The sequence below is a fragment of the Lycorma delicatula genome, chromosome 1 (genome assembly GCF_047948215.1).
Source record: "Lycorma delicatula isolate Av1 chromosome 1, ASM4794821v1, whole genome shotgun sequence".
Taxonomy (NCBI): domain Eukaryota; kingdom Metazoa; phylum Arthropoda; class Insecta; order Hemiptera; family Fulgoridae; genus Lycorma; species Lycorma delicatula.
Window position 1 is genome coordinate 196,016,105 of NC_134455.1, and position 23,110 is coordinate 196,039,214.

Genomic DNA, 23,110 nt, shown 5'->3' on the forward strand with positions numbered 1-23,110 from the left:
ATTTATTGAATTTCCCCCAGATTACTCAAAAACCACTTTTATTTCGTTTGATTTTTCAGATGTAAAACCATAAGGTAGCTGAAATCTGAGAGAAATATTTCACTAGCAGTAACTAGCAAAAGAAGAATTCTATTAAATATGTTCATACGAAATTTTACCATTATTTTCACACATAATGGGTTTTGAAGACCCGAGAGAACTTCGTGACACAATCTGTATATGAATTCGCCCCCTCCACAATATAAATATGAAGTATTGAAACTATATCAAATAGGTATAAACATATATATATCTTCTAAGTTTCACGTTTTTCATTAAGGGCGCTAACAGAACTAATTCTGACCACGTTGTTCCTTTTCTTTTTCCCAAACTATATGCTTTCGTTCATAGCATTCATTTTACCACCTGTTTGTGAGCGTTAGTGTGTTGTATTTCTGCATCAGAATATTAAGATACCAGATGATGTACCAAAAGCTGTTAAAATTCGTTTACTTTTTGAGAGGAACTGTAGCCTGTTTGAATATTTCTTACAATTTATTAAAGTAATAAAATTTCTTTAATTTTGTATTAAATTATGTTTTATTAATTCTAAGTAACACCTTAATATCAAACAAAAACAATTTCGCTCCAATACTCAGCCAGTAACTTAAACTTTATTTTTCCTGGTATTCTTGTATTTATATGTTAGTGGTTTAATATTTTTCATATTTCTTCATATCTACGCTGCAAGTAATCTGAATCTTATACCAGGATATTATAAAAACATTTTGTGACGTGCTCGTAGAATAAATTCAAACTTCTTTAAAGTCCTACATATGTTATAAATTTAATTAAATATCATAAGGTCGTGTCAGTTTAAGTCAATTATTATTCAAATTGTTTCTTACTGTCAATACAGAGACTTACTCTACTGCTGTCCATACTTGTACTCTATAGATATATATGCTGTAACGTAGTATATATATGTGGACTATCTATTCTTCCTTTTATTTTCCTAGCCTATATTTCAATACAACAAGTGTTTGCGTGTGTATTCTCAGTAAATTAAGCATGAGTTTGCATTATATATAAATTGTAGCATAACAAGGATGTAGTTATGACCACCTCCGCTGGTGTATTAAAGGAGGCCATACCCTTGACTTGTAGAAGCTCGATATTTCACGTTAGGGTACTACTTCGGGATCTTAAGGTAAACCGGTTACTCCTTAGTTATTTATTTCACTACGGTGTCAGTTCACCACTACTATATCAAATAAATCTATTACCTTTTGATTTAGCAATTCTTAAAAGAAATGTCATCTGAGCGTGCATCGTAGCACATACTCGACTATGTTTAACTAAAGAAGCATCATGAATATTAAGAACGTTGATTCTTACAGGATTATATTCAGATATTATTACACATGGTTTGTTTATCATGTAAAATTTTTTGTTCATGTAGATATGGTGTTTAAATTTACACGAAAATGACTGTCAATAGTTTGATATTTGGTTAGGCTTTTATAAAATTTATTTTAAAAAATTTAACTATTTCATTATATTTTATAATGGAAAAATTTACTAAAGCTGTGTATGGCAAATTATAGGAGTAAAAGTAGCTTTAAAGGATCTCTAGTTTGAAGAAAATATAATGTATCTAAATAAATTACTAATATCCTAAAAAAAATAATACCTGTAATATAGATTTATATTTATTTCTGTTATAAGCCCTTAAAAAATTATTTAAAAGACGTTGATAATATTTTTCGTGACACAATAGTTAAAACTTAAAATTCGGGTTCACAATTAAAATGTAATAAATTTTTCATTTGTGATTAATTTACAGGACGTCTAGTGTGAAAATTTCACATAATTACTGTGATATTAAAAATTTTGTTCGCTTAACTCTTTAAATATTTGCTGCAGTATTTACTGGAATATTTAAATCGAAACTATTAATATATTAAATATAAATAATATAAATATATTAATACTTGTATATTAAATATAATAATATTTGAATATTAAAGTGAAAATATGGCAAAAGATGCTTCACTTTCCTGAATGCATATGTGTTTATTGGCCTTTAAATTTTGTGAAGAAAGAAGCAGTGACTTATTAAAACAAACTTTTCATAACTATGAGTAGTGTTTTTACAATATTTGAGTTTGTGATTAACAAAAAAAAATACAAGCTTACTGTTAATGACTAATTAATGCTTTTCAAACTAAAACAGTAATGTTGAATGAACTACGAGTCCAATCATAGTAGAAAAACCAACTTGTCTTTTCTTATCATAATAATTTTTTAATTAGACTACAGTTAAATACCTGATTGACTACCATGCTACCATTCAGTTATGTCATTTAATTAAATCTTATATGGTATACTCCATCAGACCTGAATCAATTTTTACGCAATAAATAGCATAGTTGTAGAACGTGGCTGCAGCTCATTAAACAGTTATCCCCTAGAAAGGAATGATGTACTTATCCCCTGGTTTATCGGATAATATTTGGGAATTACTAAGATAATTTCTTACGCATCCTTTAATTGAGAGAAAGCATTCAATTAATTAAATTCACAAAATTAAATCACAAAGAATTTAACTACCATAAACGGATATTTTCCAGTAGTCTACGTAACAAAAAATGTCCATTTTTCAAAGCCATATAAACATAATATTATAATATTCAAAATTTAGACATAAAAATTAAATTTAATTATGAAGTATGATTGTAAAATGTATTTTAGTCCTTTTTTTTTTTTATTTTTTTTTTTTTTTAGTCCTACATTTTGTTATCACCACTTTAATCCTCCTTTCGTTTGATGATCCAAATAGAAAGACAAATTTAATTTAGTTTTTACTTTATGATGGCTTAAAATAATTAAATTAATAGGTAAGTTATATTTTAATGCTAATATTATACGTTAACTGATACTAACTACGGTTTTTTAAACACCGAGAAACAACGATTAACTTGTAACACAAGTAACCAAGAGCAAATGAGAATATATAGACGCAGAACCATTTTCAGAAGGTTTAGAATATTTTTTTCTGCAAACCAACATCAAGATTAGCGTGAATAGAAATCATGAAGTAAGAGCAAAAATTTGACGAGTACTGCGGGTAGGTATCCACCATTCTATTTTCAATTACATCTGTCTTCCTTTTTCTTTAACTAGATGCATAGATCTGTATTTAATAGTCTTCTCTCGTAGCAAAATTAGCCAGTTTTATTGGTTTTATCCTAAGCTCAAGTAATAAAATTGATGTTTTTTCCGTTTTTCTTTGCTTACTTGCCATTAGAATCTAAACGGTTTAGAAGATTCTTTAATTTAAGAAAATATTAACTCAAAATATATGTAAAAACAAATGGACGTGCAAGAATAAAAAAAAAATTATAATGAAATTAATAGATTCTAGAACTAGAAAGAATTAAAGGAACCTGATTTATAAAAGTAATCAAAGAATTGATGAAATAATGTATATTCTTCTTTATGAAAAAATGCAGTGTAATGTAACTGAAAAAAAACCACCAACCTTGTAAAACCTTTTGTTAACAATTTATTGCCATTTAAATACTTGGCATCCAGTTTTTTTTTTAATTTAAATCATATATTCAGAAGAGTGTTTAATTTCTAAAGAACACTCTAGTAAAGAACAACTTTTTAAACGATTCTTTAAAAAAAATCAGTTACATCAAAAATTTGAAAGAGCAAAGTGTTTTTTTTAAAAAAAAGGTAGTTATAATTATATTTGATTAAAAATAAAATTAATGCACTTTAAATGAAAAATGTCACAATTACACACATTAATTACTATCATAATAATATATATAATTATATACAGACTGTATCACTAAGTTCTTTCGGACTTGCATAACCTATTCTACTCGTGAAAATAATGGAAAAAGATACGTATAACCATATGTCATAAAATGCTTCGTTTGCGAGTTAGTGAAAGATTTACTAGATTTGCTAGTGAAAGATTTAGCTCGGATTTCAACTACCCCGGCGAAATAAAGGACGTATTAAAATTTTTAGGACATTAATTAAGGGGCAAAATTAGTGATTTCATATGGTTTTTGACCATAATAGAATAAAATAGGACCCAGAACCGTAGTTTCTGCAGTAATTTTTGAGAAATCTGGAGTTAAAACCAATAAATTGAAGTAAAAAACCCTGTTTTTTAAGTTTTACAACAATAACCTTTTTAGATAGGTAATAAACCAAAAAAGTCTCCAACAAAACCTGCAGAAAGTTTATTCTTAACAAAATGGTGTAAGATAAATTGAATAAAACAAAAAAAAATTATAAAAATTCGAATTTTATTTAGAAACAGTACATTTGTCAGAAGAGTAGTACTTAATGCAAACAAAAATCAAATTCTTTTTTGGTGATTTGAAAAATTTGTAAAATCAAAATTTACTGCTAAAAAATTTAAAAGAAGCTGGAAATTACGTAATAATTTTGTAAAATAAAAATAAATAAATAAAAAGTACTTGATAATAATTTGTTCATTGTTGACAGAGGTACAATAGATTGATGAAAAAATCATTATTTCAAAGTTGACAATAAAATAACAACCGCTGATCAATTATGCGCAATACTGTATTGTGTTTAAATCATTCTGAAAGATACATAAGTACATCGGGTACTGTGAACTGTGCTGTCGTTAGTGAAGATTTTGGTTTGAACGTGATCGTTTGGCATTGAAGTAATGCCATACTTATCTGCAGCAGAGGAATACGCTGATATGGTATTCATTTTGGATGTGTGATAATTCTACAGCAGCTGCAGTAGAATATGAAATACGTTTTCTGAATCGCTGGATTCCAAACCCCAAAACAAATAGCGCGACTTTTCGCAATCTTCGAGAAACAGGTTCACTATCTAGTATTCGTACCTGCTATAAATGATCTATATTTTTCCATTATTTTCACAAATAGAATAGGTCATGAAAGTCCTGGGAGAACTTCGTGATACATTCTGTATATACGATTATATAAAAATACTGTAACAGATTTTCAACAGTAACGTCCGTTTTTAATACTCGTATTATTTCTTTACATCAGCTACAAAATCAGTGGAAAAAATTAAATCTACATATTTTTCCACATATCGAAAAATGGAAATAGATTCCTCTCAGAGACAAACTGTTTTGTATGAATGCACTTTCACAGAGGTTTCCATCATCCTCGGCAAATCCCGTTCCTTCAAATCGTTCCTTTATTGTTATAGAAAAGTGAAAATCAGAAAGACAAAGTCGAATCTATGCTACGGATGAGTCATGATTTTCCACCGATACGATTTCAAAAGAGAGGCAGTGGTTTCTGCTTATTTCACAGAAACATTTTCATGTTACAGAATAACATATTGTGAACTAATTTTTCGCAAATTATCCGGTAAAGAGCACTAAAATAATGTTTAAGCCGCTCAGCGGTCACGAATTTGAGTACGATAATCTTTAAAAATAAGATCACTGACGCGCAAAGAGTTATTGATGAGACCGCTTTGTCGATGGGTCGGTGTTTTCTACATTTTACTCAAACGAAGCACATCCGTGATGTCTATGACATCTGATCCGAACGTTTGCATTAATGTTTCAAAATTTGGCTAAATCTTATTAACGCTCCTCTTTTTAAATATAAACTAAGAACGCACCCATTTAACCATATCGTCAATATAAATAGAAAATTCGCGTTAAGACCAGTATAGTGTTATTTGAAGCAGTTTCTCTTCGTAAAACATCACGCTGGTTTTCAGTAATTGAAGTAGGCTTAGGCTTAAACAATGATTTGTGGTATCAGATTCCAAACGGTAGTTATTTTTTGAACAACCCTCCTGTATGGAGATGTACTAATTACTTGTATATATTATATCCCTATTGAACAGAGGTAATGTGTACAATGAATTTTTTCTTGGCAGAAAAGAGTACAATTAATTAAAATTTCTGCTTATACTATTTGGTACATTTTTTCTGATCGCTGTGATCCGTTAAAGCATCTGAGAAACAAAACATATTAATTAGAGCTACAATCTACAAAACTGGTAATGTTCAATATGCAATCTATCCCTGATGTGAAGGCAGTGAAGATGTGATTTGTGCTAAATATATGTATATTTTATTTACTGTGGTATTGGTAAACTGAGGAAGGCAATGAGAAATTCCTTATTTTTATAGTAAGCTTGATTCATCCTTTACATATTATTTCTTAGTAAGCCTGTAGTACTATTCTAGATAATGGTTTAATTATTCTGAAGACAGAGTGGCATATCATGTCTGGTTGCCTATAACCGATCGGTTTTGCCACCTAGCATTCATATAGTTAAAAAGATCAAAAGGACTAAAACTTGAATAAAAATTCTAACCAAAAGCAACAATAAGTTTTATTAAAATAAAAGAAAATTAACGCAGTCACCGGAATCATATACTGATTTGTCACATACTAAACCAAAACTAGATATGCGGGCTGAATTTTACAGAAATAATATGATGGACCATTCGTAAAGGATCGCCTTTTTTAAAAAGATTATAATAATATTAAACTATTGGTTGTCTGTAATTCTGTAATCAATCCAACTATCAACTCTACTATGAAGCGGAGATCAATTTTTTGAATGAAATTGTGGCATACACCACAACTGACAGAAAAGAAACGTTCTTATATTCTTTAAAGACTGAATCATCTAAAAGCTTTTATCCCCTTCGATCATAGGATATCGGCTTACCGCATTCTTTTTATTACGCCTAGTAAAACATACGGGTCACAACTGACCAAGCAGCTTCGAACACATTAACCATAGTTACGAAGCACACTAACTAAAGTGATGCGAAATAAACCAAATCGTGTCCAGGACGTACATTCGTTCAAGGAAATTATTTCCTTTGAACTTTATGAATATTTCTATAAATTTCAAATCTGTAATAGTATAATTTATCTGTTAACACCAATCAAACTATAAAGTTAAGTCCTCAGTTATTTTTTGAATCGTGATACATATTGTCATAAGCTTTTCATTTTATATTTCGTAGGATTTCTTTTACGTATATACAAGTATACATGTATTTACAGACCTTCTTTAACTGAAGACTTAATATATATATATATCAGTTAAATCAACTGGATTTTTTTAAAATTATATAATCATTTTCTGTGAATGAAGATGTCTCTTGAAGGGCTAAGTACCACCTGAATTTTGATAGGCTTAACGGTTTGAATGCAACCGTATATTTTGGTAAGTGAAAAATCCAAAGGGAAACTACCACTTAATCTTTTAAGCCTAATACGGAATGCTTGTTGTTCTTTAAGACAACTATATAATTTTTAGTGAGAATATCTGTTTTAGAGTGACTCATCTCAGATTGGTTAATTAATTATTCTTATTAAAGTATATAATTTACTCATACATAATAAATAATTTTTTTATTAAAATTATTTCTAACTTCATTGCTATTACTATTGCTAGAGCCAGCAATTTGCACTTTATTGACTCTTGCTCAAACGATACAATACGAATATCTAGTTTTAGTTTTATCGAAGTCAAAGATTCTTGTGGCCGTCAGAAAAACATAAATACAAACTGATATTAATTAATCTTGCAGATATAAGGTTTTTTAGATGCTTTTGCGTAATCCTTTATTCTCTTAACTCGTCTTGTAAATAATACCTACGGTAAACATTAATCTGTTTTCTAAGATATTAGTATTATTTTGTACATTTCCTACTAATAATTGTAATAATAATGAATAAAAATACTTGATTACAAGACAGATTCAAAATAATAGAATTAAGAGTAACTGTGACAGTTTATTACCGACTGAGATAGCTTTAATGTACAAATCTAAGTATTATTTATTCTGTATTGTAATCACTTTTAAAACGTATAGGATCTAGTGAACTAGGTCCTATGAGATTTGTAGTTTAGTGATATATTGAAGAGGTAGATTAAGTTTTTGGAATTCCTTACGTTGATTGAACAATAAAAATTATAAGTCTTTGTTAGTCAATCAATGTCGATCAAAAATTGAAAAAAATTATCTGATTAAAATTTTTTATCATTTTAGTTATCTATGGAAAGAACATATGAAATGTTATGAAAATATTTTACTTAATAAAAGGTACGTAAATGTAAAAGAAAAGGATATGGAATAGAAAGCAGCAGTAATTAACTTTAGCTCCCCCTTGCTGAGAGACTATACATTCAGTTGATTAATGAAGTTCCTCCACTCCAACATCTAAACAAAGAGTTTTATTTAAACAATGAAATGAAACAAAAATCAAACAAAATCCCTAACTGATTATTTATATAAGTGTACACATTAGTCGTAGGCGTGATACTGGAGAAGTGAACGTTACCGGAAAATAAAACCAGTAAAATAAAATATAAGAAAATGAAAAATGAAGGCTAACATAACATTTAATTAAAATCAGTAGTTTTAATAAGAAGCAAACTAAAATTCAGTTTCAGTGGATGATCTTGAGTAGCGTCAGGACGTTTTCAGTTGTGCAGAAAATATCTCTTGTTGCCGCCGAATTTTGAATCCATCTAAAAAAAAAGCAGTTCAAACCTCACGCACTTCACAGTATTTTATTCAATTTTTTTTCCAGTTCGATTCATTTAGATGGAATTATAGTGAAAAAGGATTGGTTCAAGTCATCTATGAAACCTGCTAATATAAATAAAATTTTTCGGGAGAGTAAAAACTACTAAAGGTTATTTGAAATTTTATTCATATTGTTTTAAAAACAATAATTTTACAGTTTCCATCCTACATCGCTATGGAAAACAAATTTCTAAATAAAAAACGTTTGGACAACATGAAAAATATTTGGAAGAAGCGTCAAGTCTAACTGCCGATCTTCTGCAATATCTTGGTAACATTAATAAAATTAGAATATAATTTTAACTCTTGGTGGATTTTTTTAGTGTTATGGTGCGTTTACGAAATACTTTTTAATAATTTAGAATGGAATTTTTTAATTTTAATGAGATGATGAGATGAGTTCTGCAGAATTGTACACCAGCATGGCATAGTTTCATGTATGTTTATACATTTACTCTGTGTTTAAGAAGGTCGAATGTCAACCAATAATTTTTCTCTTTTGTGATAAAGTTACTTACACAGTTTTCTGTGGATTTACTTCTACATCCCGTAGTTTTACAGGGTTTTAAAAATGTTTGTTGATTCTACAACGTAGCATACACATTTTCTAATGACGACAGATTGGCAGCATCATCATTGAATGATGCTAAAACCATATGGGGAGTTTCATAAATACTTGATATATAAATACTGTAGAAAAGTGACAATACTGTGTAACCTTGTATGATTCATGCATCTATTTTTGAAAGTACGAATGTTGAGTATCGTCTTACTGTGAAAAAATCTATTTTCAAAAACGATAGATTAGTATTACATTTACATGATATGGCTTATCTCTTATAAAGGATATCTGTGTGATAGATCTTACCAGAGGCAGAGATGTAATGCTTATTCCTTTTTAATTTACATGAGAGAAAACTGATGATTCTATGTAGTTTAGTGCAGTGAAACAGCTTCGTTTGAACCACAATTGTCAAGTTATTCTTCTTTCATATATATTCGAATATATTTCTTTGAAAGGAGCTAATGAGATGATAAAATGATAAGTGGTAAGGTGGTAAGCACGGTAGCTTCCCTGATTTACCGAAAATAATCTTTTCGACTAATTACCACTGCAATGAGAAATCCGTTGTTTGTAAAAGACCATTAAAAATTTGTGTGGCTAACCATTAGCCACAATGGTAGCGCCCTAAGTACTTTATTCTTAGCTTACTTTATTCTTAAAAATTATTTTATTAATGTAGCTATATATTTCATTAGTAAAATGTAAAATTAATGTACAACGATTTAAAACATTATAATTTATTTAGATAGTTGATTGTTAAAATGTTTGGATTACGTTTATCAAAACCCGTTTACTTGATTATTCAGTTTTACTGTAATATTTCTTAAACGTTTTATTATAGTCAACTGAATTTTTTAAATTAAGAAACGAGCTGCAAAAAGCAAGTTTTTTTAGAACATCGGTTATTCGTAATGAGTTTCTTACTGGATACTTACAAATTAACTTGTTCTTCCACTCATTAACGGAAAACATCCCGATCATTAGGCGTAACTTTAATGATAATAAGTTTGGACAAGGAGACAAATGAAATTGGCGAAAAAATGGATTTAATAATAAATGAATCATAGAAGTATTGATCAATAAATCTTAGCATAAAATATAAATGATATATGACAACCAATATTAATCCTTAATTGACTAAAATATCACTGGTATCTGGAAATAAGTATGTATCATGAAGCTAACAGAACAGGGGCGCTGATAGAATGTAAATTGATTTTTCGTTAATAATAAAACTAAGTAAAAGTCGGCCTTTAGAATTAATAATAGGACTTAATCCCCAAAGGGAATATTTGGCTTTAGAATTTCCACCCGATAACAATTTCTAATCTACGGAACTGAAAAAAATCACGTAAATTCTTCGTAAGGTATACTGGATTTACGTGGACATTAAATTACGTAATAGTAAATGCTTTATTTATCGTTACAGTGATTGTTACCGCTTCAATACTATCATTAAAATGTTCGGAAAGAAATGGTAGTGAATTAATGTTTCTACTCCTCCATTACGTTTAATGTATTTATGGTCAACCAGACCACGATATGAGTGTATGTTGTTACCTACTGATTGTAAAATAAGACAGATTACATGAATCTACCCTTCCATAAAAGAAATTTTTTCTTCTCACAACGCTAATTTCTCTCGAGTTATTTAAAAATTGTTTTCTTTGATACATCTAAAATTAAAAAATATGTAAAATGACAACACATATTTTACATATTACATATATATTTATTACATATATTATATATTACATATTTATATATATATATTGTTCATTTATTATTGCAATAATTGTACCCAATTCATTATTTATTATTTGATTGGTTATCATCTCGTATCTTATTCCGAAAAATTGATATCACGTGGAGATAACTCTATTAAAAATACAATTTTTTAATAATGGCTATTTATAAGATTCTATTACAGTAAATGAAGTAGAATAGTATTATCATAAAAAGAGAATAGCAATGAATACAACAACAGAATCACGCAACAACGATTGGAGTTCAAGAGCATTACTATGACTGCTGGGGCGTTACACGCCTGCGGTTTTCCACCCACTATGATTTGCCACGCCTGTTAAATCAATATCGCTGTATACATAACTGAAAGATTGCAGATTATCGTTGCTTTTGCATAATATTAAAAAAAAGTGTGTAGATCATTCATATTTGAGTGAAATACTTTGACATCTTCATTCTTTTTTATTTGGATATTATCACGATAAAAATAAATTTTAAAAAATTATTTTATTAATGTAGCTATATATTTCATTAGTAAAATGTAAAATTAATGTACAACGATTTAAAACATTATAATTTATTTAGATAGTTGATTGTTAAAATGTTTGGATTACGTTTATCAAAACCCGTTTACTTGATTATTCAGTTTTACTGTAATATTTCTTAAACGTTTTATTATAGTCAACTGAATTTTTTAAATTAAGAAACGAGCTGCAAAAAGCAAGTTTTTTTAGAACATCGGTTATTCGTAAAAGATCGGTAAATGTATAAAATAACGACCGACAACCGTACTAAAGAAATAATTTTCAATTGCCTCCGACCAGTCCGATTTAACCTCCATGGAGTTAATAAAAATATTAAAGGATTCAAAACATAAGAAGAGATTTTTCTCAGCTGTTGAAAAAGGAACATCCACTGAATTTCAACTAAAACAATCTTTCAGTTCAGAGACAGTAAAAGGTGTAGCAGCTTGTACTGGATGGGATCAGTCAACGAATGGCAGCTGGACCTGTAGACTGATCCTGACTTCCAGAGATGTCTGGACCGCATATACGGATAACTGAGGTACGAATTGATCCAATTCCTTACCGGTCACGGGTGTTTTAAAGCATACCTGTGCGTGCGAACATTGAGATCCTCTGCGGAACGTTATTATTGTGAGAAGGAGGATATCATAAAATACACAATGTTAATGTATGATCGGTTCCTGCAGAATAGGGAAGCATTCCAGCGTGTTTACCCCAGACAACGGCATAGGGACTATACTGGTGAAGCAGTAGATCCTCCTTTAAAAAAAATAATAACAGATTGTAAAATCTCCAACATAACTGTATTAAAAATAATTAGAACTATTAGATCGTTAGGAATTTACGGTTTGAATGGTGTATTTTTACACAGAAAAATCATAAAACATTGAAGGAGTTCAGAAGAAAGAGAAAAGATCAATAGTTCAATCACAGTAAAAATTATACTTAATACTTACATTTAAAGCTCAAAACAAATACATACGATTCATATGTGAAAAATAAATGTGCGTCATACGTCGAAATATTTGTTTAACTTTTATATACAATTACACAAAAGTTAAGCAAAATATAAAAATTATTCAAGAGCAGTCTTTATTTCTTAAAGTAAGATAATTTTATATTTCATAGTTTTTTTATATTTTATTTTTTATTACGAATATTATTTTATTACAATCTATTATTTTCATTATTTTATCACTAATTTTCCAAAGAAACAGATAATTAGAACTTTAATTAAAGAAAGACTGACTATATACATAGATACCCGTAAACTTCTTCAAATTTTTTTCAGACAGTTTAAATTTTAAGCCTATTTTACAGAAGACAGTTAAACTATACTAAAAAGAAGTTTACGGCTCCTGTTTAAAGAAAATAGAATTAAAGCGAAGCTTTATTAGAATATATTATTTTCTATAAAGTATTTTTAATGTATGATTTTAAAATTAATACATTACAAAGGACTGATGCACCTGTTTAGGACTACAAATTTAGATAAAATTTATCCATTAGTTTCTAAAAATAGAAGCTATGTAAATCGCTTCTATTTCTACAAAGTCTCTATAAATTCATTAATCACTTGAAAATAGGAAATCTGAAGTAGAAGGACACTGTAAATAACTATATCAGTTCGAAAATAGGGATATTTAAAACTGATAGGCGTATTAAAATCTCAAAATAAGGTTCTCACAACGTTGCAGTTTTATATAATGCTTTTCGAATTCAAGACGTTAATTAGATGTAATTTATTGAAAGACAAGAAGGCGCCTAAGTATATGAGTACGGTAGATGTGTATAGATGATTAAAATTACATAATGAAACCTTGTAGTATTTTTAAATGAATTAGAAAAAAATGAAAAATTAATCTACTCAGTTATACAACAGTTACGAAGCTTCAGTAAAATGTATAACTTTATAAAAAATCCCTTACTTTCCTACAGATTTTAATTACATGAGAAGTTTAATAATTGAAAAACAGGCACGAGTGGCTGGTCGTCAAAGAAGCAATATTCATTAATTACTTATGTAATGATTCTAAATTGAATGAATTACTTTTTATATAAAATCGAAATTTCTAATATACTACACTACGTCTTTATTTTCAACAGAATTTAATCTTATTGCTAAGTCGAAACATTTGTTTAAATAAAAAAATAAAATTAATAAAAATAATTAAACTGAATAATAATAATAAATTAAATTTTTCGGCCCTAAACTAATAAACCTAAATATTAAACCGAAAATCTTTACTTGTTTATCCGAGGAGATACAAATATAAAATTTTGGCGGGAGTTAATTTTAAATGATTATATAAGATAATTTGACGGCATCGGTCAAAGAAAGCTATACCTAATTTTACATCAACAGTTCGCTTCTTAGATATAACCATTACTTAAAGCATCTACGTAAATTTTGCTAGAACAAAATTTTACATTGACGTATAACTGGTAAATAACATGTTATACAGAGTGTATCACCTAGTTCTTCCGTAAATTTCATAACCTATTCTAAAAAAAAATTAAATAATGGACTGAGTTAAATGGAATAAGATAATGGATTAAATGAGTTAAGTCGAGTAAAAGAATGGAGTAATTAGTTCATATAAACGTATGTCCTAAAATGCTTCGTTGTCGAGTTAAGACTACTGAAATATTTCGAACGGATTTCAGCTACCACGGTGAAATGAAGTCGTACTGAAATTTTTAGGAGGTTAATTAAGAGCCAGAATTAGTGATTTATTATGGTTTTTGACCTGAAAAATTTAATAAAATAGGTCCCAGAACCCCGTACCTGCAATAGTTTTTGAGAAATCTGTAACGAAAATCAATAAATTAGTGTAAAAAATCCGTGTTTTTTATGTTTGACTTACAACAACTTTGTTAAACAAACACATAAAACCTTTAAACAAAACTTGTAGAAAATTTAATTTTAAACAAAAGTCTAAGATAAGTCGAATAAAACAAAGAAAGGTAAAAAAAAACGGATTTTCTTTAGAAACAGTACACCTGAACAAAGTGCTAGTCTGATACGTACTAGTTTCTAATAAATGTTCAAAAATAAGCCGACCATTTTCATCATTTCTTAGCTCGCTTCGTATTGCTTTTGTTGCTCTTTTTATTTCTTCAGGACTGTCCTTAAGATTCTCAGCCGCATCCATAATACGGACAATTAATTCCTAACGAGAATGTATTTTTATTTTGAATAAAATATTTTTCTTCCAATCCCAGACGCAAAAATCTAAAGTTGTTAGATCAGGAAATTTTGGTGGCCAGAAATGTGAACCTCCACGATCGATGTTTTTCTCAGGAAATTATGATTTAACTGAATAGAAATCGCATAAGAGAAGTAGGGAGGCCGCCAGCATCCTGGAAGTATACTTTGCGTCTCAACGCTAAAGGAACATCTTCAAGCAGCTGCGGTAACTCTTCCTGAAGAAAGTGCAAGTAGAGCTCAGCATTTAAACGGCCAGGTAATATGAACAGTGCAAACAGCTGATTGTGAAGAAGACCGCACCATACGCTGACGCTAAATCGGTGTCTAAAATTGCCGTCCACCGCTTCATGAGGATTTACTTCTGCCCATGTGTGCTCATTACGTACGTTGTTGACGCCACCGAGTGAAATTGGCCTCGTTGATAAAAATAGCATACTTCTTGTAGTTATCTATTTTTATTCTACCAGCTGCAGAACTCCAAGCGATGCGGACCGTCTCCTGGGTGTAGATGTTGTACTGGCTGTTTATGATTAGTATATGAATGAGAAACTACGATCCGCTTAGAAAGACGTTGTGTACTGACACTTAGATTGCGGTGAACTCCATCGATAGTAATTTCATCAGTAATAACGTCGTGTTGGACAGATCGTTCGTACCTGGTACGAATATTAGATATTAATATTAGATATTAGAATATTAGATATTAGTACCTTTTTATCAAGGATTGCGAAAAGTCGTGTTAATTGTTTTGGTATGTGGAATCCTGCAATTCGGAAAACGTATTTCATATTCTACTGAAGCAGCTGTAGAACTACTACTAACACACCCAAAATGAATACCATATCAGCGTATTCCTCGGTTGTAAATAAGTACGGCATTAATTCAATGGCAAACCGATCACGTTCAAACTAAAATTCACAGAAATCTTCGCTAACGACAGCATAGTACACGACATTCACAATACGCGATATACTTAATGTACCTCGCAGAATTATTTAAACACTAATACAGTATTGCACGTTGTTAATCAGCTCTTATTATTTTACTGCCAATTTTGAAATAATAATTTTTCAAAGAATTTGTTGAATTTCTGTCATTAATAAAAAAAACTAGGTAATTTTTATTTTTATTTTACAATTGTGTAATTTCATCACTTTTTTTCATTTTTCAACAACTGTTTTTAACAGTAAATTTTTTTTAATATATTTTTCACATCACCAAAAAATAATTTGGTTTTGTTTATATAAAATAAGTATTTTTCTGATAGACGTATTTATGAACTGTTTCTAAATAAAATTCGAATTTTTCTAAGTTTTCTTTGTTTTATTCAACTTATCATACACGATTTTATTCAGAATTAAATTTTCCACAATTTTTTTTGAAAACTTTATGTGTTTTTTACCCATTTAACAAAGTTATTGTACATCAAACACAAAAAAACAGAGTTCTTAACCCCAATTTATTGGTTTTCATCCCAGATTTCTCCAAAACTACTACAAATTCTGATCTTGAATCTATTTTATTCGAATATTCAGCTCATAAGCCATAAGAAATCACTAATTCTGTCCTTTAATTAAAATTTCAGTGCGACCTCATTTCACCGTGGTAGCTGAAATCTGAGAGAAATCTTTCGCTAGCCGTAACTTGCAAACGAAGCATTTTAGGATATATGTTTATATAAACCTTTCCCATTATTTTCACGAGTAGAATTGGTTATGAAAGTCCCGGGAGAACTTCGTGATTCATTCTGAATATTACTTTGTTGTTGAAATGAATTTTTTCTATTCACTTAAAAATACCTCATGCTTACGTTATTTAATTTAAAAAACCAATGAAATGTTTTTAGATCTTATGAGGACGTTGTCGAAAATTTAAATTCAATATTTTTTCGTGACCTTTCTTATAAATAAATGTGCAACGTCTGACACACAAATTCAATAAGATAAAAAATAATTAAGTCTGAATTCGTGATCATATCCTTTTCATTGCCTTGATGTTCGATAACCAAAATAATTAAATAAATAATTATCTCCTAAGTCAAATATTCGAAAAATAATAAAATAACTAGGTTTTTATTCATTATTTCATCCCTTTCTTAGAGATAAATTATCAGAATAGTTTATAAATAGTTTTCTTGTTAATGCTGCATAAAATGAACCCAGTTTCAATCCTCTAGGCACTCAAAAGTTGATGTGAGTGCGAGCTTTCATCATTTATAAAAAAAATGTTATGAATAAATAAACATACTATATGTGTGTGTGTGTGTGTGTGTGTGTGTGTGTGTGTGTGTGTGTGTGTGTGTGTGTGTGTGTGTGTGTGTGTGTGTGTGTGTGTGTGTGTGTGTGTGTGTGTGTGTGTGTGTGTGTGTGTGTGTGTATTTAAAGAAAATACATGTTAATAACCTTATTATTGATTTAATAGACAAGAAAATACTGAATTATGAAATCATAACAATATTTTGGCATAAGTTCAATAACGTAATAAGCAGTGTCTTTAAAAAATAAAGAACCTATACTTACATTTAACTATTGTTTAGCTATTTGGGCTACGTGACAGTGTTACGGTTAATTCATGGATTACAGTGACATAACAAGGCATATATAGGTGAAAAACGCATTACTTTTTTTATGATGTAGTTTTGTTTACCTTTATAATTTTATATTATTTTTACGAGTATACGTTGCAGTAACAAAATTTATTAAAATTCTAATTTACTCTTTCACAAACTATGAGCTATCTTTTTAAAAAATAAAATATATATACATTTAGCGAAACCTAGATGTAATTATTTGAAATGCATCAAAAAAAATATTATTATCATCTATTTATAAAATTTGTTGTTCGTCAAAAATAGCAGCTAGCTTTTTTTGTATTATGAACTAGTACTATCCCTTTTTTCTTGAAGTAACTAAAAAATATAAAGATAATCATTTTATTTTATTTAACTTAGAACTAACGAAAAAAAGAAGATAATTAAATATTAATTAAGAACGTAGCTAAATTTTTAAATGAGTGAATGTATTTTGAAATTGCCTATACAAACGTACTTTATGAAAAAATCACGAAACTTCTTAATAATTACTACAACATAATTTTTTTCAGACTAAGAAAACCCTCTTGTTACAGTTGATCATTTCTAATTAAATCAACAATTGAACCATAAGCCTTTTATACTTTTTATTTGCGATCGATCAATAAAATAACCGTAAAAGATATATTGTCCACATGATGCGAAGATGATAGACTCCTGATGGAACTATCACCGCTTAAATTTCAAAAGCAATGCAGTAATTACATTTTGCAGGATTTTTTGTAGCCTCGTCTAGTAGGTGACTGAAATACCACATTTCAACTAATACGTAAGAAATTTGAAAATATTGATGAGATTGCCTGTTTCTGGTAAATCAGAAAGCATCTATTACTATTTTTCAGTTCATTATTCTGAAATTTCTGCACAATTTTGACTTTGCTAATATTATTCCTGCTCCGCAGCTGCATACAGCTATGTACGTCAAAACAAGATGGGGTTTAAATAGTTTACACAATATGTTTTTTTCTCTATCTGTTGGTATTTACAATCGGTACCTCATAGCAAACCAAAGGTAAATTTGATTAATGATATTCATGTGAAGAGAGGTTGCCGACGAACCCCCCACCCCAATTAAAATGTATAAAGGCTCAACATCTCATATATGTAAAAAGTACTTTTCTAAATGGTCCAAGTAAAGTTCATTACTCAACACAGCACCAAAAACAAATCACAGGTGAAAAGAACAAAAATAAATACAAAAGCAAGTAACAATATATGAAAACAACGCTATAAATAAAACAAATATTCATCGGTAATAGAAATAGCTGCTAATTTGTAGACTATTAGAGTGATGTTCACTACGCAGTGACAGATTCATCCTGTGTTGCCACTTCTAGGTTCCTTCTCCCGGTTACTACTCTGGTTACATCTCCCAGGTCCAGCCGATTAAAATGTTTTAGTCGCCTGATATTGTTTTCAATACATTTACTATCGGATAATTTACACGTTTGTCTAAAAAAAAAATTTATATCGCGAGCTAAATATTTGAATCTCTTCGTAAACAGAAGGTAATCGTAGATAGTCATGAATTTCTCTTCCCTCAACAAACCACGGCGCCTCTGTTATGGTCCTCAGCAATCTATTTTGGAATTTTTGAATTATTTCAATATTTTTATTAATTTTATATTTAAAAATAAACATTAATTTTTCCCTAGTGACCACCGATATATTTTACTAACATTCAATTTTTTCCCCGTTTTACTCTAAAATTTTTCCAACTTTGTTTTTTATTTAGTTTTAACCCTAAATCAAATAACTACTCCAATAATGTTTATAAAATCGTGTATGAATAAAGACTGAAAAAACTAATAAATATAGTATGAACGCTAAGTATGTTGATACTGTTAAGTTTTATACACTGTATTTTACCGAAATCATTAAGTGATTGTACCAATCGCATCTCGATTCAGTAAATTACCATAAAATTAATTATTTTAACCGCTTAATTGTAATTATTTATTTTTTTTTTAATACTATTATTGCATTATTTTAAAAAAATGTTTAATTGAGTGACCTTGCCACACACTAGAAATCTGATACGATAGTTTAAATAGATTCGGCTACCTTTATCTAGAGAAAGTACATACATTTAAAAAACAGAGAAAAAAATACAATAACAATCACCGAATAATTTATTATATTTTTTCGGATAATAATTTCTATTTTTATTCTTAATAAAACTTATTTAAAAAAAACCATATTTGAAACACGTATGTATGAATTTATTCAAAGAAAATATACATTGTTAATGAAAATATCTTTTAAACGATTATTTCATTAGAGAATAAGTTGGTGATATTAGAATAAATTTATCTCTAAATAACACAAAGAGGTTGTAATATAGATGTAACCACATCTTTATTACATTCATAATACGCTATATCGTACTGTAAAAATCCTAAATAAATATTCATATGTAATCACCAGCTTAGGGAACACGCCTTCTAAACTTCTAACGATTTAAAAATATTCTAAATAAATATATTATTCTAGAATAATATACTAAAATATTATACAAATTTGTTGTTTGTTTTTTCTAGTTACTCATTAGTTCATAAATTAGTTGAAGCATTCATATTAAAGACTGTATAATTAATTCAGTTAAATGTAACCAAATTAGACATTTAAAGGGCATGAAGATTAATTAATACGACCAAAAATCATTGAATGAGATATTAAATTGAGAATATGGGGTGATACGAAACGTGCATATTATATGAAAATTTTTATTCAAATGCAAAATAAATAAAAAAACTCATTAAGCACTGTAAGAATGAATTAAACAATACTTACTACTCGTATATCACTCCCTCTTCTATTAAGTACTTCAATATTGGGTTTCATGACGTCGGGAAACGGATTTCACCTAGGAAGAGAACGTTGCACGTACCTACTATTCCATTATAAAATAAAGTTCTTCGAAATTCTATCTGATTACAAGTTCGTAATTATGTAATACGAGGGGGAGAAAAAAATAATTAAAAGAAAAGTATAATTACAAAAGTTGTACTTTTTTCAAATTATTTAACATTTTTTAAGCAATTGACATTGTATTTCATAATTATTGTATTTTTAAAGGTTATTTCTGCTAACCACATTGAGTTTTCAGTTTTTAAATGTCAAGCATTGAATGTTTGATGTGCACCAAACACCGAATATTGCATATATTATAATTTACCCTTTATATCTTAATGTTTTGGTCTTAAATCATGTCATCAAGGATTCACCAAAAAAAAGAAAATAGAGAAAAAAACGTGGACCAGTTCTTAATAACATGAGTTCAGTAAACGCTACACAAATAATCTAACCTTCACCTTTACATTAGTTAAGCGGAGGAATTATATGTTTGAATATTAAATCACATTCATAAAAAATAGTGTTTTTCATTACATCATTTGTTTTTAAAAATAAGTTTAAAGTATGATATAAATAATTATCTTAAAATAGAATTCTTTATAAACATATAAATAGAAGCTTAGAATTAAATTTAAATTATTAAAAAGTTCAAAAACCATGAAATATATAGTTTATCAACGCTTCATCTTTTAGGAGATATTCGTAAGTTCATGCATCATTTATAACTAAATGAAAAAAAAGGTCCTGCAACCTTTATAGCTAGTATGCTTTTAAATTTTAAAAAGATAATTGTTTTTACAAATCAAATAGATATCATATCAAGATTATAATACGATCACAACTCATAGATAACAACTCAAATTATACACATATAATTTATATATATATATATATATATAATATGAAAAGGAATTTGAAGTTGTAATAGGTAAATCACCACTTAAATAAACATACGATGAATAAAAATGTCTGAAGAAAATCGCCAATTTTATTAACCTTCAGCAAGAATCACTTTGTTGCCGGGGAAAAACACAACATAAAAAAGCGGACCTAAATAATAAATTAACCTCAATAGTGAAGTTTTACCAGAAAATTTATCTAAAATATTTTAAGTTTTATATTTAAGTAGAAATCCATTTATTATCATTGCAAGCATCTGGATAATTTTTAGATCCATGCTAGGATCTTGTTTTGTAGCAAAACAGATTTGAGTAGATAATTATTTTATAATATTAATTATTAGATATGTAAAATGTACAAAATTATTTATTAAAATGAACAAAATATTAAAATATGTAATTTAATGTACAGATAAGAAGAAAATATTTGTTGAATCAGTGTTTCTGAGTGATTTCCAATTATTCACTAAACCATTACACCTATTTAATGCTCCATTTCATCGCCTGTTATTCTGTATAGTCGATAATTGCACATTTACGAAAATGTATACTAAAAATAGCCACTCTGCTTTTTTATTAATCGCATCCACTTTTTTATCTTGAATATCTCCATCCATTAAATCTTCTTTAATTTAAGCTTTACGGTATTTGATCATAAGCTTTCATTATAGATGCCCTTATATTTTACAATTTTTACAAAATGTTATCCTTTCTAAATGAAATATTGTGAATAAATAAACTTATAAGTTCCAGTACAAATTACTACTGGAATATGTTGGTAAATTTAGTTTTAAAAAATCGGTTACGAATACACCATATATAGCAGTTAATCTCTAAAACAATTATTTCAACAGATAAAATACTCATTTTTTCAATAAATGGACAAAGAAAATCTCATACGGTCGAGAGAATTCACAGAATCAGAAACGGCTAAAAAGTTTAAGGACAGTAAATAAAATTTTTCAAATGTTTTTTTTTTAATTCGGCAAGTATCCAAAATCACCAATAGAGAGTTTTGGGATTGTGTCCAACTCTATCAGTGAATGATATAGATTTTTCCTTTATCAATTTTTATTTCCTTATTGAAGGTTTTTATTAAAAAGAGAATTGAAGTTGGTCAGTCTGAAGTGGCGATAGGTAACGTAATTTTCAGAAGATAAAAAATATTATAACTGAAACAAAAAAAAATGTAACGTAGCAGATTTAGAAATATATGAAGCATTTAGAAGTGTTTAATCAGAATCGGCTAAATAAAATCAGGTAAAACGTAGAAATTCAAGCGAGATACTAATGAATAACAAGAAACTCGAAATTAAAAAAAAATACCTTAGATTTTCGTATTTCCTAACATAAAAATAATAATTTGCAGCAATAAAATCATCTTTACGTTAAACCGAATGTTAATATAAAAGTTTTCGTAAAGTATGGGAACGGTTACTCAGAATAATGAAATTTAGCATATGCCTCTATCTCGAAACGATCTATTTTTTTTTCTTTTTGTACGAGACCACCACACTCCTTATGAGTCCCTCATGAGGGACTACTAAAAAGGGTGAAACGGAAAAATTAGAGGTATGAAAGGGCATAACGTTTTAAAGGGCAAAAAGCTTTGACATACATATCTTCGGACTAGCATAACCTTAACTAAAATGGCGGTCATTTAACATCTTCTACATCTTTTTGCAAAGGTGGTCGGCAGTATTTCTTAAGTAATTAATTAGTTAACATTGAAACACTAAAAAAAAATGAAATATAGCAAATGCTTCATCTCAAAACTACAAAATTTTATCGTGTAAGCATTCATATTATTTTTTTTTTATTATTATTTTTTTAAAGTATGACGTCGAACTACACTTGAGAAAATATATCTTCCTATACACGCCAGACAGCACACAAATTAGTTGATGTGTGCTTTTATCAAAACACTCACACAAACGCAGCGAACACAATAGCAGGATCGTATAATGCAAGTAAATTAACTGTTTATTTATTTAATATAGTAAAACGACGTAAAAGAATATTTAAACATCGTTTTCGAACGATTCATTTTTTATGAGTAAATCTAAACTCAGTGGATTATTAACATAATAAACACAATTAATTAACATATAAACACACTTACTTTA